Source organism: Chelonoidis abingdonii, chromosome 8 (assembly GCF_003597395.2).
Source record: "Chelonoidis abingdonii isolate Lonesome George chromosome 8, CheloAbing_2.0, whole genome shotgun sequence".
Classification (NCBI taxonomy): domain Eukaryota; kingdom Metazoa; phylum Chordata; order Testudines; family Testudinidae; genus Chelonoidis; species Chelonoidis abingdonii.
In genome coordinates, this window is record NC_133776.1 from 105,695,055 (window position 1) to 105,712,530 (window position 17,476).

General features: G+C 48.8%; 1 long non-coding RNA gene across 1 annotated transcript in view; it reads left to right on the forward strand.

The window, feature by feature from the left end:
• LOC116833383 (uncharacterized) overlaps positions 1-17,476 on the forward strand; it is a 47,441-nt gene that overhangs the window by 3,037 nt on the left and 26,928 nt on the right. Inside the window, exon 2 of the long non-coding RNA XR_012656425.1 lies at positions 15,199-15,312. This is a non-coding gene — a long non-coding RNA (uncharacterized LOC116833383). The remainder of the gene's footprint in view (positions 1-15,198; positions 15,313-17,476) is intronic.

The following is a 17,476-nucleotide window of genomic DNA, read 5'->3' on the forward strand; positions in this document are numbered from 1 at the left end:
TAGGAGTCATTGGGAAACAGGAGGATCTGATTTTAGATGTTTTCAGCATACTGAGGAATTGAAATAACATCTCATTCCCTGAGCACCATCTGCCGCAGAGCATTGAATGAGGAAGGGAAAGAAGATAAAGTAGTATTGTGTACATTAAAATAAAGATATAAATCACATTGTGTATAGGCACGAAGGGGCGTCATATATTTAGGAGAGGTAAATAACAATGACTATGAAGACACAACAAAGTAACTTAGAAAGGATAATGCTGACGGTGACAAGCGAGAGAATAGCTGGCTACTTGTAATAATACTGAAATATCAAAGGAAGAGGAGATTTGCTTGGGAGTTAAAAGACAATATATGATCATTTCTTAATAATATTGATAGAGAGAACAACTCCAAACAAACAATTACTTAACAGAGATGCTCGGGAAAGTCCTTTGGTACGGAGACTGCGGGAGGGATAAGGATGAGACTTTGTATAATACAATGCACTGTAAGACAGAGTCTGAGAATGTTCAACACAGCTTCTGGTTTTATATTGCGCACAGTGAACAGGAGGATGGGACCATGTTCCTGCCATATAAATAGTGTGGAGGGAAAATAAACAAGCCTACCAATAGCTGTAAAACAAGAGGTAGGATATTGAAAAGCAGCACATCTAGACTATACAACTAGAGAGACTAGCCGAGTTAGTAGTGAGTAAATTGAGGTGAAATTCATCTTCTTTTTTATGAGGACGCAGCTTATCTAGTTGTTGAAGTCACGAGAAGCTTTCGAGCACAGGGAATCTTCTTTAGTGTGAGAAAGGTTACTAGGATGCCCTTCACAGACTAAATGACAAGCTTGAAACTGATTCGTTTAAAGTCATAAGTAGTGTAGCGCAAATATTCTAATAGGGAAACCAGTTACAATGTAGGTCCATTAAAACCTCTGCAGTCAGATAGAACTAAAAAAATATGGTTAATACACCAATATTGGTTATAACAGAATGGTTAAATGGAGGAGGCCAGAAATCTGGTGTCTCTGCGATCAGGCTTCATTGAAGGTGGAAGAACTACATGCAAACATATTCAACAAACCTGTTACAATGGGCGCAACACATTCAGCAAGGGTCCAACACGGACAGTTAGCCACACGGCAGGACTAGTGCGAGACCAGGTAGAGCAGTAAACCACTCCCAGCTTGCTGCATACTGAAATGTTGATGTAGAGCAAGATCTAAGTTACAATCTGTCTCGTACTTCGACCATCTAACCTTTTACTTCCAATCGAGGATTATTGCAGAGTTATATATTTCTTATGCCATCCGATCTTAAACCTAACTTACACTCCTGATAAATCTGTATGTTATTCCCTGGATAGCCAGAAACTTCTATGCTAAACTCAATTACCATTCAACTTTTTAAACATCATTTTATAATAAAAATTTTTACTTTCAGAGTAGGTGCAGCCGTGTAGTCTATTATCCACAAAGAACAGGAATACTTTGGCACCTTAAGAGACTAACAAGATTATTTGAGCATAAAGCTTATTCTGATGAAAGTGGGTTTGTAGAAACTCGATGAACAGCTTACACGTCAGATAAATGTGTTAGTCTCTAAGGTACCCCACAAGTACTCTTTGTTTCTTTAAAATTTTAAAGCCCTTATGTGGCCTAGCTGGTGTCTTGTCTGCTCATGCTCAGGGCCTAAACGATCCTATAGATTTGGTTGGGAAGGAATTTTCCTTGCAGTCACATTGGCAGGGACCGTGGTGGCCGGGAGGTTCACCTTCTTCTGCAGCAATTGAAGAATGAATCATCCTCTAGGGTCACCTGGACAATCATAGAATCAGTTTGCCTGACTTGCAGGGGCCTCAGGTTCAGTGATTTTCCCTCTTACAACACCCCCGAATTTCCTACACCGGGGCAAATCTTCCCAAGTTTTGTGAATCTAGTTATGCATGACAACCTAATGGCTGAACTTTGTAACTTCATGTCCACCATACACAAAACATTCAAGATATCAACAATTATGATGGATCAAGTATTACCAGATACACATCTTCCAAAGATCGAGTGGCACTGCCTAAGGGCGTACCTCAGACTATGTGGCGGCGCCACATAGCAACACTTAATATTATGGAGCATGTACTAATCTGAAAATGAGAGCTTTGCTAGCTTTTCTCATTGGGTAAAGTCGAAATCGTGCTACTAGTATCTACAACCCTTGGAGATATACTCTAGCTTGCACTATCATATATGAGAGACATCTTCATAGCATCTGGACGATGGAAAAAGAAGGCTCCTTGAGGAGATTTCCACCATGATATTACCAACACAATTGCCATCCCAACTAGTCAAACCATCACAGCCTTAGACCGACGAGCACACACAAAAGAAATCCAGAGTCCTGTGACGAACTTCATGCTCTAAATGCAAAGGAACTCACGTGGATGGATCCAACATTTAGAACTTTCAGACACACGCCTGAAGAAGCTGTCCTATACCCCATGAAACCAACTCGACCACATATAAGCTTACGTACGTGCCTCCAGCTTTCCATCCAGCGACATACAACGCCACACGATCCTTGTCTTACTAGGCCAAGCTCATTAAAGAGACAAGCGCATTGCTCCATCCCAGGTAGTAGACAAACACCTTTAGCAGAATCTCTATCAATCATTTCTTAAAGACTACAGTACCCTACGTCGCAGAAGTGAAAAAGACAATTGACAGAGCGAAGAGTAAGGCAGAAGTACACCTACATACAAAAGACAGGCTCAGCATAGAAAGATAGAATGCACGTGAGCCCCACTTTTATCCTTCATCCCCACAACTATAGGAACACTCCTCATGTAGCATACCCAAAAGATCTCTACACCTATGGTTACTGAAGACGAAAAGAAGGTGGAAATCCCATCACTCTTCAAAGGGTACCGAGTCTTAGAGGAGACAGAGGCCTAGTCCTTGCTTACAGACAGTTGCCCCTGGGACGCTATAACATAACTACACCTAGCCAACACACACCACATGAAAATAACAACCTAACAGCACAGAAACGCTATGGCTTAGCATACAAAGGCCGAAGTGGACAACTCGATGCCATATCTGAGTCAAGTGAGACCATATAATAAGATCTCTATTCCACATCCAGCCAACGCAATCAGGGCTGCGTCTCCACCTGCACTAACATCTACCGAACGTGATATATAGACCACTCCATTGCCAGCAATGCTACTGCTGCCATGTACATTGGCCAATTCCACACAAACGCGTATAGTCACTAATGCAAAAAGAATAAATAAGAACACAAATACTGAACGATATAGGAATCATAACTTAAAAAACGTAGTAAGGACGATGAGCACTACGAAAACCCATCTGGCCAAGGGTCGAGTGTAAACACCAAGATTTAAGAGGTGGGTCAATTTTGCAGAACGAAGAAGCTCAAAAACAGGCACTCACCAACAAGGAGAAACTGCTGACTTGAATTAAATATGCAGGACAAACGATGATACAAGATCAATTAGGACTTAAATTAGAACATGGGAACGTCTGAGCCATTGCAGCACATCGACAATCTAATTTACCCCATGTTAATATCCTCACAGCTTCATCTAGAATGTACAACAAGTACTAAAGATGGGATCTATCTTAGATTATCACTATAATAGGAGAGATGTTTTTGTGTGTACTCCTGCTGACAGAGCGAGATCTTAGAGTAAATACGCTTTAGAGTGTGGTGTATGGTAAGTAAACCTCATCCACCTACAGTCCAACACCATCCTTGCTTCCGTTCTCCATGTATGTATTAAGCAGGACCAAATCCCTATAAATATCTGGCCCCCTTTCCTACACGAACTGCATGCGTTACACAATAGCCTAGTTCCAGTTGGGTCTTTGTCAATGCAGCCGCGATGATGCTAAACTGGAAGACCACGAGCCCGCACAACAATAAGCTATCCCTTTACGCCCCACGATAGACTGTTAAAAGATAGTAAGCCCAACATGCAGACCCGTTGAACGAACTTACGAAAAAGATCTGCATCAAAACTAAGTGATGGGCAAACAAAATAGTAAATGAAGTTATAGATGTGGATAAGAATGTAAAGTAATGCACTATCCCATGACAACTTAATTAACGTAAGAGCCTTTGGTGAGGGACCTTCTCAAAGGCTTTCTGGAAATCTAAGTACACTATGTCTGCTGGATCCCCCTTGTCCGCATGTTTGTTGACCCCTTAAAGAACTCCAATAGATTAGTAAGACACGATTTCCCTTTACAGAAACCATGTTGACTTTTGCCCAACAATATATGCTCTTCTGTGTGTCTGACAATTTTATTCTTGACTATTGTTTCAACTAATTTGCCCGGTACTGACGTTAGATTTACTGGTCTGTAATTGCCGGGTTCACCTCTAGAGCCCTTTTTAAATATTGGTGTTACATTAGCTATCTTCCAATCATTGGGTACAGAAGCCGATTTAAAGGACAGATTACAAACCGTAGTTGATAGTTTCACAACTTCACATTTGAGTTCTTTCAGAACCCTTGGGTGAATGCCCTCCGGTCCTGGTGACTTGTTAATGTTGAGTTTATCAATTAATTCCAAACCCTCCTCTAGTGACACTTCAATCTGTGACAGTTCCTCAGATTTGTCACCTACAAAAGCCGGCTCAGGTTTTGGAATCTCCCTAACATCCTCAGCTATGAAGACTGAAGCAAGGAATTCGTTTAGCTTCTCCACAATGACTTTATCATCTTTAAGCGCTCCTTTTGTATCTCGATCATCCGGGGCCCCTCTGGTTGTTTAGCAGGCTTCCTGCTTCTAATGTTCTTAAAAAATATTTTGTTATTACCGTTGGAGTTTTTGGCTAGCCGCTCTTTAAACTCCTCTTTGGCTTTTCTTATTACATTTTTACACTTAATTTGGCAGTGTTTATGCTCCTTTCCATTTACCTCACTCGGATTTGACTTCCACTTTTTAAAAGATGCCTTTTTATCTCTCACTGCTTCTTTTACATGGTTGTTAAGGCATGGTGGCTCTTTATTAGTCCTTTTACTGTGTTTCTTAATTTGGGGTATACATTGAAGTTGGGCCTCTATTATGGTGTCTTTAAAAAGCGCCTATGCAGCTTGCAGGGATTTCACTTAGTCACTGTACCTTTTAATTTCTGTTTAACTAACCCCTTCATTTTTGCATGGTTCCCCTTTTTGAAATTAAATCCCACGGTGTTGGGCTGTTGAGATGTTCTTCCCACCACAGGGATGTTGAATGTTGTTATATTATGGTCACTATTTCCAAGCGGTCCTGTTATTATTACCGCTTGGACCAACTCCTGCGCTCCACTCAAGACTAAATCAAGAGTTGCCTCTCCCCTTGTGGGTTCCCGTACCAGCTGCTCCGTGAAGCAGTCATTTAAAGTATCGAGAAATTTTGGCTCTGCATTTCGTCCTGAGGTGACATGTTCCCAGTCAATTCGGGGATAATTGAAATCCCCCACTATTATTGGGTTCTTAATTTTGATAGCCTCTCTAATTTCCCTTAGCATTTCATCATCGCTATCGCTGTCCTGTCAAGTGGGTCGATGATAGATCCCTAATGTTATATTCTTATTAGAGCATGAAATCACTCTCTATAGAGATTCTATGGAACATGTGGATTCACTTAAGATTTTTACTTCATTTGATTCTACATTTTCTTTCACATATAGTGCCACTCCCCCCCGCAGCATGACCTGTTCTGTCCTTCCGATATATTTTGTACCCTAGAATGATTGTGTCCCATTGATTGTCCTCTGTCCACCAGGTTTCTGTGATGCCTATTATATCAATGTCCTCCTTTATCACAAGGCACTCTAGTTCACCCATCTCATTATTTAGACTAGTAATAAGCTGTATTACTAAGCACCCCTTGTCCATGGCATCTAAGAAAAAATGGTCTTGCTTTGAGCTTAGACAGTGTGTGTGTGTGTCGAGTCCAGAATGTACACTCCTGGGGTCAGGCATGAGGTGTTCCACTGAGTCTAGGACCTGTCAGAGGACTTGGGAGGGCATCAAACAAACATAACCAAACAAACCATGTTTCTCCTCTGTAAAATTGGGACAATAATATTTCCTTCCACAACAGACTGAGGACTCATTAGTTAATGTTGTCATGGATTGAATATTTAAGCCCTATACAGAAGAGAGATTTATTGTTGATTTTATATATATGTCTCCAGGGGTATCTTCCCCAAGCACTGAAATGCAATTAGCTGTGGTGGAAAGAGACAGCTGTGTAGCAGTCACAGCAATACCTCTCAACTTGCCAAGGTCCAAATGCAGGACACAGTGTGTGAGGAAGGCCCAAATCAAGGGAGGCTGCATGGTCTCTGGGAAAGCTTCAAGGGGAATGTGCTAGAGGAGTGTGCTGAAGTACAGAAAAGGGGGTGTGGAACCCTTATATTTGGATGCTTGTGACAGAAACGAAAGGGGAGACGCCTGCAGGAGGAACAGCAGTAGATTTACTGTGGAATAGCCTTTGTTTAAACGTTCTTCATACTATTCAAACACTGTGTGCAGTATTTTATACTAGATGTCCCGTGCTCGGTGTGCATTAAGTGTTTGTTTTACTCAGAGAGCCTATGGACACAGGATTGTTACCATCCATTTCTCTGGGCTTTGCGTACAACAGCCCTGAGGCTTACCTATGTGTGCTGCTTTCTGAACAGGCAGAACTCTGGCCTGAGTTTCAGCACAGAGGAAAGCCGAGGTGCAGGGGAGTGCTGAGTTAGTCAGTGTTGTCTGAGCATCCCCTACTTGCCCCTACACTTGTGCCCCCAAGGTGGGGAGACCGTGTCCTCTCAGGGGACCTAAGGCTGGTGGAACCATTCCCTGGGGTGGAAAGCGGAGGGGCCAGGCATAAGAGTCAGCCACGAGGCAATGAAAACCAGATCTTGGGCTTTTTGTGAGGCCAAGGCAGGAAGAGCTGAATGCAGCATGCCAGGGCTCACGGCTCCGTGCACCTCAGGACTAGCAACGTGAGAAGCCAAGAGCCCCCCAAGCCCCACCTTGCCTGGCTCCCTCTGTGGGTTTTCTGTCCTGCTTGATGTGAAGTGACACTATGTCAATGTCTGTGTTTTGCCCCCGTGCTGGAATTTGTCCCTTCACCGCAGCAGCAGCGGGAACTCATTCCCAGGCAGCTGGTGGCCAGCGTGCCATTCACAGAGCACATGGCTCGCTGTGCAGGCAGGGGGCAGAATGGAGACTCTGGCAGGAGGCTACAGCTGCCTTTGAGTGGCCGGCTCTATCAGTGACATGCAGTCTGGGGGTGTTTCACTCATTGCCATGCCATCTAAGCTAGTTCACCTGAATATCCTGGGACAGACACACGTGAATCCTGCCCACACCAGGTTTGAGAGCAGTCGTGCTCTGGGCATGACCGTCCATCACTACAGCTCTCTTTGTACTTGTAGTGCAACTGGACCATTTAGCCCTGTTTGTCCCATAGTCGCGCTAGGACTGGGTATATCCCTTACAGCTCGTAGCAGTGGCTAATACTGTGCTGCCTGGCAGCGCTATTCAGGGCCAGATCTGGCCCTAGCATTGTGGGGCCAGGGCAGTCCCTGGGACTTGCTCCTGGGCCCTTATTCTGTGGGTGCAGCGTGACATTCCTGGGCAGCTGTTGTGCTACCAGGCTGCATGGCCGTCAGCCTGCAGCCACATCCCAAGTGCTTCCCGCTCACTCTCCTCCCGCTGGCTGAGGCTAGGGGTGAACTAGTCACCTGAGCTGCACCTTGGCTACTGATCAGCTGGTTCTTGTCCAGTTAACAAGAGCCGATCCTCCTCTCAGCCTATTAGAAGAGGAGACTGTGATCTGTTGACTGGAGCAGCTGGGAGCTCGCCAGTGGGCAGAGCTACTGTTCCCCTGCAGCGGGCCTGATTCTCCTCAGCGCATCCCCTTTCTGGGCCACGTACCTGAGTGCAAAGCGAACGTGGCATGCTTTCAGTTTCAATACCAGTCTTAGCCCTGGCCCCAGGTCTAGAATCACAGAATATCAGGGTTGGAAGGGACCTCAGGAGGTATCTAGTCCCACCCCCTGCTCAAAGCAGGACCAATCCCCAAATAAATCATCCCAGCCAAGGCTTTGTCAAGCCTGACCTTAAAAACCTCTAAGGAAGGAGATTCCACCCCCTCCCTAGGGAACCCATTCCAGTGCTTCACCACCCTCCTAGTGAAAAAGTGTTTTCTAAAATCCAACCTAAACCTCCCCACTGCAACTTGGACCATTACTCCTGTTTCTGTCATCTGGTACCACTGAGAACCAGCTAGATCCATTCTCATTGGAACCCCCTTTCAGTGTTAGTTGAGAGCAGCATAATACCCCCTCATTCTTCTCTTCTGCAGACTAAACAATCCAGTTCCCTCAGCCTCTCCTCATAAGTCATGTGCTCCAGCCCCCTAATCATTTTTTCAGAGGGTAGCCGTGTTAGTCTGGATCTGTAAACAGCAAAGAGTCCTATGGCACCTTATAGACTAACAGACGTATTAGAGCATGAGCTTTCGTGGGTGAATACCCACTTCGTCGGATGCATGTAGTGGAAATTTCCACGGGCAGGTATATATATGCAAGCAAGAAGCAGGCTAGCGATAACGAGGTTAGTTCAGTTGAGGAGGATCAGGCCCTCTTCTAGCAGTTGAGGTCTAATCATTTTTTGTTCCCCTCTGCTGGACTCTGCTAGAATAGCTGTGCTCTCCTGCTCCCTGTGCTCCTGCTTCATTCCTTACCTTGTCTCCTGCGAGATGAGGCTGACACTAAGGCATCCGTGAGCTCCTCTGTACCCCTGCTCCATTCCCTAATGGGCTGTCACTCAGGACGTGCATTTTCACCTTAATGGCGCGCCAGGGAGCCTCCAGTCCTGAGACTTCACTGCCACGCGGCGCCTCCATGGCCAGTCAGTCTGAAACTTGGGCTAACAGTGAAAGTGCAGCACTGCTGCTAGTGGTTTTGCAGACATGGCTCCTGCTGGGGTGAGTAACAGCTGGCTTCGTCCTGTCTCTAGCATTGGCTTGGGCTGACAACAGGAAGCTGAGTCAGCAGATCAGCTACAACTGGTGCTTGGTTTTTATTTTATTCTCCTGGCAGCCAAAAGAAGCTGTGGTTTTCTTGACACTTGTTCTGTGGTACAGGGATGTCCATGGTGGAAGGCCTGATGGGGAGGACAGGAGGAGAAGTGAGTCGTGTAAATCTGACACGTCCATGGGTGCTTTCCCTTGTTCCACACTCTTGTGAAAAGGTGAGACGTACTGGGTGGCACCTTTGGGGACTAGCTCCCCTCACTGGCTAGGCCCCAGTTACTGCACATGGTATCCAGAGGAGTTGGGCTAGGACAGGGCACCTATAGTGACTGAAGCAGTGTCTGTAAGGTCAGAAGGGACCACTGTGATCATCTAGTCCAGTAGCTCTCAACCTTCCCAGACTGCTCTGTCCCTTTCAGGAGTCGAATCTGTCTTGCGTACCCCAAGTTACACCTCACTTACAAACTACCTGATTACAAAATCAGACCTAAGAATACAAAGGTGTCACAGCACAGCTACTTTCTCACTTTTACTATATAATTCTAAAATGCATTGGGCTATAAAGCTTGTACATACATTTCAGTGTATTGCGCAGAGCAGTATAAACAAGTCATTGTATGAAATGTTAGGTTGTACTGACTTCTCTAGTGTTTTTTGTGTCACCTGTTGTACAAGTAGGCAAATCGTAAAAATGTCTGTTAGGGCCTGGCACACAGCTTTAGCCCTGGTGTTGCCTAGAGCTGCTGCTTCCGGCCATTGGGTAGCAAAGTCCACGAAAGTCAGTACGTACTGCTTCTCTCTCGGTGTCTTCCTTGGGAAAGGACCTAGAATATCCACAGCTACTCGCTGAAATGGGACCTCAATTATGGGGAGTGGCTGGAGAGGGGCCTTGACCTGGTCTTGGGGCTTTCCCACTCTTTGGCACACCTCACAAGACCGCACATACTTGGCAATGTCCTTGCCCATCCCCTCCCAGTGGAACGACTTCTCCAATCTGTCTTTGGTTCTGTTCACCCCAGCATGGCCACTGGGATGATCATGGGCTAAGCTTAAGAGCTTCCCCCGATACTTAGTTGGAACCACCAACTTTGTGCGGGCTGCCATTCTTCCTGGTGTCCACCAGAAGAATTTCCTTGTATAAAAGTCCTTGGTCTTATAACAAACCGGGATCGGTTAGAAGAGCTGAGAGGTGGTGGGGTGCTCCGTGCCGCCACCCAAGCTTTCTGAAGGCTGTCATCTGCTTCCTGCTCAGTCTGGAACTGTTCCCTTTGAGGCTGGGACACCAGTTTCTTCCTTGGACTGTGGACTTGGCTTGGTCCCTCTGGAAGCGATGTAGGTGATGGGGTTGTTTTCTTTGCTGGTGAACCGCTCTCCGCTGGTGCACCTGGTGGTATTTCAGGCTCTGGCTGAGCCTCTTTCGGTAATGGTTGTTGTTTGCTTCTGCCCAGTTCAGGCTCGTTGGCCCCCTCTGGCATTGGAGTTGAAGATGTTTCACCCAAAAAACGCTCAGTGCTGGTGCTGGTGCTGGTTGCTGTTCCAGTTCCGGGTCTGGGACTGGAGGTGCTGTGGCTGTTCAGCCGTTGGCAGGGGATCCGGGTCCACTACCTCTGTCTGGGTCTCTGGTAACACAGACGGGTTCCCTCTGTGGACGGCTCAGGAACAGGAATGGGTCTGGAAGCTTGCCTGGCCTGGCTGCGTGTAACCATTCCACACTCTCCTTGGCCCGCTTCACCTGGTTGGCCAAGTCTTCCCCCAGTAGCATGGGGATGGAATAATTGTCATAGACTTGGCAAAAAAGTCCACATTCCTGACCAGCCTTTGTACTGGACAGGCAAGTTCAGCTGTAGGCAAGATCCACAGCTTGTGACATGAAGGGAAAATGGTCACTTTGGCCTTTGGGTTGATGAATTTGGGATCCACCAAGGATTGGTGGATTAGCCTGACACTTGTGCCCCCAGGTCATTCTCACGTTGATAACCCTTTCCGCCACTACTGGAGGTGGTTCCCTTCGCTCTGGGATTGAGAGGGCTATCTGGGCCGGGGATCTTTGGTGTGATGCCTTGTGTAAATGACTTGCCCCAGCTACAAGAGGTGAGGGTTCTTGGAGACAGTTGGAAAATTTCGATATGTCCCAGTTCATTACACCTTATAGCATGTTTCCCTGAACGGGTCACGTGGGTCCAGGTGAGTTACTGGAGCTGAGTGTGGAGGACAATCAGGTGGACTTCCCTTGGCAGAGTGGGGCTTGGGACAAATGAAGGATTTATTGTCGGACTGTTTCAAACCCAAGGGCCTTTAGATGCAGAACTATGGGAGTAATTCCGGATTACCATGCCCTTCTTGCGTTTCAGACACCAAAAGTGGAAATGGAGGAGGTCAGAGGGTGTCATTCCCAGAACATGCCTACTACGTAGGAAAGAATATGAGTCTGGATATCAGGAACCAATGTTAATCCCTGGCGAACTGCACTCCTCATACAAATGGAGCAGTTCTGGATGGTGTTCCTGGAGAAATAACACGGTACATACAAGATGGAAACCCAAAATCTCAACCGAGGCGGGGAGATTGGAGCCAGATGGATGGAAGTGGCAGAAGCAAGAAACCTACTGTCAGGGGAAATGAAAACCCGGGGGCACACCGACAATAAACCCTACAACCGATGGGCAACCCAAACCCCACTACAACCCAAGGAAAGCCACAGACACCCTATCTTTCCACCTCACGTCTCCAGTAACTCACCTCGACCCAGTGACCATCAGCTGGAAAGATGCTTTAAGTGTAATGAATGGGACAAAAAGGCCAACTGCCCAAAGAACCCCACCGGGTGCAGTCATTACACCACATCACACCAAAGATCCCCAGGCCCAGATGCCTCTCAATCCCCTTGGAGCGAAGGGAAAATTTGAGAGTGGGCGGAAAGAAGGTTACCGCATGGAGAGACATGGGGGCACAAGTGTCAGCTATCACCAATCCTTGTGGATCCCAAAACTCATCAACCCAAAGGCAAGTGACCATTTACCCCTTCATGTCCAAGCTGTTAGACTTGCTACAGCTGAACTGCCTGTCTAGTAAAAGGCTGGTCAGGAATGTGGACTTTTGCAGTTATGACAAATATTCCTCCCCATGCTACTGGGGGAAGACTTGGCCAACAGGTGAAGCGGGCCAAAAGAGTCGGAATGGTTACACGCAGCCAACGCCAGGCAAGCTTCCAGACCCATTCCGTTCTGAGCGCGTTCACAGAAGCCCGTCTGTGTTACGAAAGACCAGAACAGAGTAGTGGACCCGGATCCCCTGCAATGGCTGAACCAGCCACAGCACCTCCAGTCCCAGGACGCGGAACTGGAACAGCAACCAGCCCAAGCCCAGCAATCGCAACCACATCTTCACTCACGCCAGAGGGCCGCCAGCAGCCTGAACTGGCAGAAGCAACAGACAACCATACCGAAGAGGCTCAGCCAGAGCCTGAATACCCAGGTGCACCAGCGGAGAGCGGTTCACCAGCAACAGAAAACAACCCCATCACCTACATGCTTCCAGAGGGACCAAGCCCAAGTCCACAGTCTGAGGAAGACGGTGTCTCCAGCCTCAAGGGAACAGTTCCAGACTGAGCAGGAAGCAGATGAACAGCCTTCAGAAAGCTTGGTGGCGGCGAGCACCCCACCGCCTCTCAGCTCTCTAACCGGATCCCGCTTTGTTATAGACCACGGATTTATACAAGGAAATTCTTTCTGGTGGACACAGGAAGAATAGGCAAGCCCCAAACAGCAGCACCAATTTGAAATACAGACAGCATACAGCCAATACTCATAACTTCAGCTACAAAATGCTACAGCACACAGACAGCATAATCATAACTAGCCCATAACCTGGTCTTAGACACCTTATATGACCCCCTTTACATAAGATTTGGTGCCACTACAGGACCTTGGTTGCAAACCATGTTCTATATGGTTCCAGTTTATATCAATAACATCACAGCGTTACGTTGGCTAACTTCCAGTCACTGGGTGCAGAAGCCAGGGTGATGTAACCAGGGTACCTGCCTCCTGCTGCTGGGCTCTTTTCTGCAGCAGGAAGGGGGCTCCCAGGAAGCACCTGACTGGTCTCAGATAAATGCACCTTATGACCAGTGAATAGCAACAGCCAATCAAAGCCCTACACTGACATACGCCCCCTCCCTTCTCCAGCCAGCCCCTCTTCTAAACTCTTGTCCATGGGGATGCTGCCCTAGCTTCCTGAGGGCCCGTCGTGGCTGGAAGAGCACCCTCACCCCCTGGCCCGTCGTGGCCAGAGTAGCGCCCTCACCTGTCATGGCCAGAGTAGCACCCTCACGTTGCGCCCGAAGTAGCGCCCTGACCCCCCCGGCCTGTCACGCACTCACCCCCCGGCCCGTTGCACCTGGAGTAGCACCCTGACCCCCCGGCCCATCGCGCCCGGAGTAGCGCCCTCACCCCCACGCTGCTGGCGCCTTAACCGCCAGGCCATCTAACCCTGCTTCGAGCGCCAGGGACAGCTGGCACCTCCTCTGCGTGAGGCTCTCACCATCACTTGTACTGAGGCAAGCCACAGTGAGGGATCTTAAGGACAAAGGTCTAGTGTTTGCTAGGCTTTCGCTTGGCAGCAATGCAGACAGTGAGGCTGGATTTCTGCCTGAGCCAGGCCTGGGTCAGTGGCTGCTCAGGCTTCTTGCTGTGGAATAGCCAAGAATCTGGAGCGCCTTGGCACATGTTTCTGTGGAAGTGGAGGCACTTGACATCCTCATTCTTCCCTGGGAGCTGTGAAAGTGAAATGGATCCCAAAGCCTCCCTCCTTGCCAGGGGCACCTGTAGGTGAGCTGGAGCTGGGGAGGCCATTGGAGCTCATCCTCTCCACCCCCAGGCCAATGCATGGGCAGTGCTGTTTGCTGTGGTTTGTCCACTCTAGTATTGGGAGATGATTTCCCAGCCTGGTGCATCTGGCTGTTGGAAAGTTGGCTCTGCCATGCAGTCTGCTTTCCCCTTGGAATTCCATCCCCGGCCGGCTAGCTACAGCCCCTTAGGATGCCCGGACAAACCTGCCCTCTCCAGTGTTTGCAAACTGTTCTCCTGCCCCTTGGGCTGTTGCTTAGCTGAACTTGATAGATTTAATTCTTGCCCCATAAATTGCTCCTTCCAGGCTCCTAAACATGTCTGTGGCTTTTGTCTAAGCTCTCACCAGCGTGTCACTATCTTTCTGGGAAGGAGGTGCCCACAAGTGCCCTCCTATTCTAGTGTGCCTATTGGGGATACCCCAGGCCCCAGCGTGCCAGTAGTATGGTGGCCACTCACACATTCTGGTACTTCTAGGAACAGCATGGGCCTACCCCTGCCAATGTGACAGTGCATGCGAGGTCACTCTGCACCAGGGGAAGGGTTAAGAGTCTGAGGGGACGGACCAGTGTCCCCTGTCCAATACCAGACAAACTCATGTTCAGTTTGTCCCAGTACTGGACGGGGTCAAAGCTCTCAAAGAAGATGGTCCAGTTTAATGCTGGATGTGTGGCCTGCCTAGCCAGTAGTTGCCTGGGTTCTGTTCTCAGAGGCAAGCAGTGTCGGTGCCTGGTGGGTTCCAGTAACCATCAGAAATGTTGCTAAGGGACAGGTTTTTACTAGGGCTGGCAGGAAAGGGAAGGCTGCAGATCCCCTAGGCACAGGGGCTTAGTGAGGGTCCCTGGGGCAGTCCCGTGCTCTTCAGGGCTAGTGCCTGGGATGTCCTCTCCAGCCCAGCCTCTAGTCAAGCAAATTTGCATGTCAGCTGCCAAGTCAGGCTCCATTAGCATCTCTCATTGGGACCCCTCTGCACTGGCTCCCTGCTCTCCCATCAGATGCACACAAACCTGCTCTGTTCGAGGTGCAGCTTCTCCCCAGCTCCCTGCTGCCCTGCAGTTCCCACTCCCAAACAGCCTCGCACCTCCTGGGTAAGGCCCTTTCCCCTTACCTGGCATGGGGAGGGGCTGGGCAGTGGGGAGAGGCAGATGGGAGTTGTGGCCCCCTCTTTGCAGATCTGTTGCACCACGTGTGGTTGCACCAGCTGCTGGGCAGTGTCCCCTCCCTGTGTGATGGAGGAGGGCTGTGTGTCTTGCAGCAGTATCCCATGGCAATCCCATGGCAGGCTCATGTCTAACCTGCTGATCTCCTGGCTCTAGCCTGCTCCTGGTTCCTCCCTCCTGAGGCAGTGGCCACTGCTAATCTTTCAGTGCCCCCTTGTATTTTTCCCATGACCATTGAAGACGCTCATCCATCTGTGCTGCCTGGGCAAGGTACTGCAGCCTGGGGTGAGAGGTGGGGGTTCTGGGGGAAGTGTGAGAAGCCACAGGGTAGAAATGGGGGAAGGTGGGGAGCAGTGAGACAGTGACCTTTACAAGCAGGGTTCTGGTGGCCTTGGGCTCTGGTTCCATCTCTGGGCAGTGGGAGCAGAACTCTGCTTGCAGACCCTTCCATGCACTTACCTGCCTTCCCTTGTTCATGTTTCCTGGGCTGGGGGACCTGAAGGCTTGGGGGCAGGGGAGGCTAGGTGCACCCTCTGGGCTATGGCAGGTCTTGGGGGGAATCCCACTGCCTGATGCACCTCTGGCACTGACTATGCCTCATCTTTGCACCTTCCCTTTTCTCAGCGCCCCCTGATTGATATTGGCCCTGCAGCTCTGTCAATGATGAGGACTCCGTGCAGTAAACTGAGCGGATGTGCCTGCCTGTTGAGTGATGGGCAACACTAGGCTTGCCTTCCAGCAGCCTGGCTGTGAGATGGCCTGGCATTCAGTGCTGGACAGAAAGAGCAGTGACTGAGGGCTGGACCTCCCTGCTGGGGAGCATTTGGATGCCTACCTGCCTGCCTAGTTTTGTGATGGGAGAAGGAAGCGGAGCTCATCCGAGATTCCTGTTTCCTGCCTGCAAGTCCCAGCTTCCCCATGTTAGCCACCTCAGGGAAACCCCTGGAGTGTCTAGATTGAGTGCCAGGCTCCTGGCAGAAGGTAGGAGTCCCAGCTAATCAGCCACTAGCACAGGTGCTCTATTCTGTGTACTGGCTGCTCCTGGCTGGTAAGGAACAGTCCCTTTCAATGCTTCATCAGGCTGACACACTCTCATATGCAATGATTTAATGGTGATGATTGGAGACAGTCCCTGCATTTTCAGCTGGCTGTGGGGTGATACATCTGCTCTGCTATGCCACTGTTCCCTGCTGCCCGTCAGTGAGGGTGAGGAAGCCCCTTTGCAGAGCTCTGTGCGCCCTTGTGTGCAGAAGGCACTAGAGCAGTGAAGAAGATGTGCACAGGGCCGGTGCAAGGATGTTTTGTGTGTAAGCAGAATCAGGATGAGCTGTATCCTGACATCTGGTGGTGAATTGTGGGGAGTGTGGAAAGAATGTCAAGAATCTCAAAAGGTGTGGAAAGATTTGCATTGGCATCCACCTCACACTTAGCATAAACCCACAGCAGCTTGGGATGGTGATTTTAACAGCTCTGGGATCCCCAATTTCTTTGTTATTGGGGCAGGAGGAAAAAAAAAGTTTGTCACCCTGATTGTGTGAATGGAGAGAAGAGATCGCTCCGTGGATGCATAGGAACACAGGAAAGAAATGCAGAGTACAGAGGTGTTCCTCTCTTTGGCAACCTTTCCAATTTCGGTCCAGCATAGGGCTGGACAGCCAACACGGCAATGCCATGATGCCGTCTCACAGGGCCAACACTGCCTCTCATCCCGAGTAGCCCAACCCCTTGGTGTTGAGGGGGAGTGGCGGGGGGGAATATGTGATACAGCATGGCCAGGGGCAGCATAAGAGTGTTCAGGGGGCCTTATCCCTGCCAAGGAGGAAGTGTTGCTTTAGATTAAACTAGAGCACCTGACTTCCATTAGAGCCACACTGACTCCAGTCCCATGGGAAATATAAAACCCTGCTTCAGTCAGAGCAGGGTGTGTAGTTGAAGGAGAAAAGGTTGGATTGGAGCAGAGTGACAGAGTTGCTAGAATGGAGAGAGGTTAAGGAATGTCAGAGAGACAATAGAAGGTTTGGAGGAGCGCTGCGTGTGATTGAGAAGCCAACAGAAACCCTGGTAAGGGCGACCAGGGCTTGGTATAGAAGAGGAGCGAGAAGCCTTCACAAAGCTGATGGTATGAGAGGGAAGTAACCCAGGGAAGAAACGCAGCTAGTATTCAAGGATGGTTCAGCATCAACCGCCAGGGCCCCTGGTGGGACCCATGGAGTAGAGGGCGGGCCCAGGTCCTCCTCTCCAACTCCCCTCCTCCAAGGAACACTAGAGGGAGTGCATTAAGAATGGTTCAGAGACCAGCCAATATCACCTGAAACCTACCAGAGAAGAGAAAGTGCGAGACCAGTAGAGAACAATACCGGCAATTGTGCCACAACACCCAACCTGAGTTGAGCATTTCTTCACAAAAAGCAGCTCCCACAGCTCCCATTACACA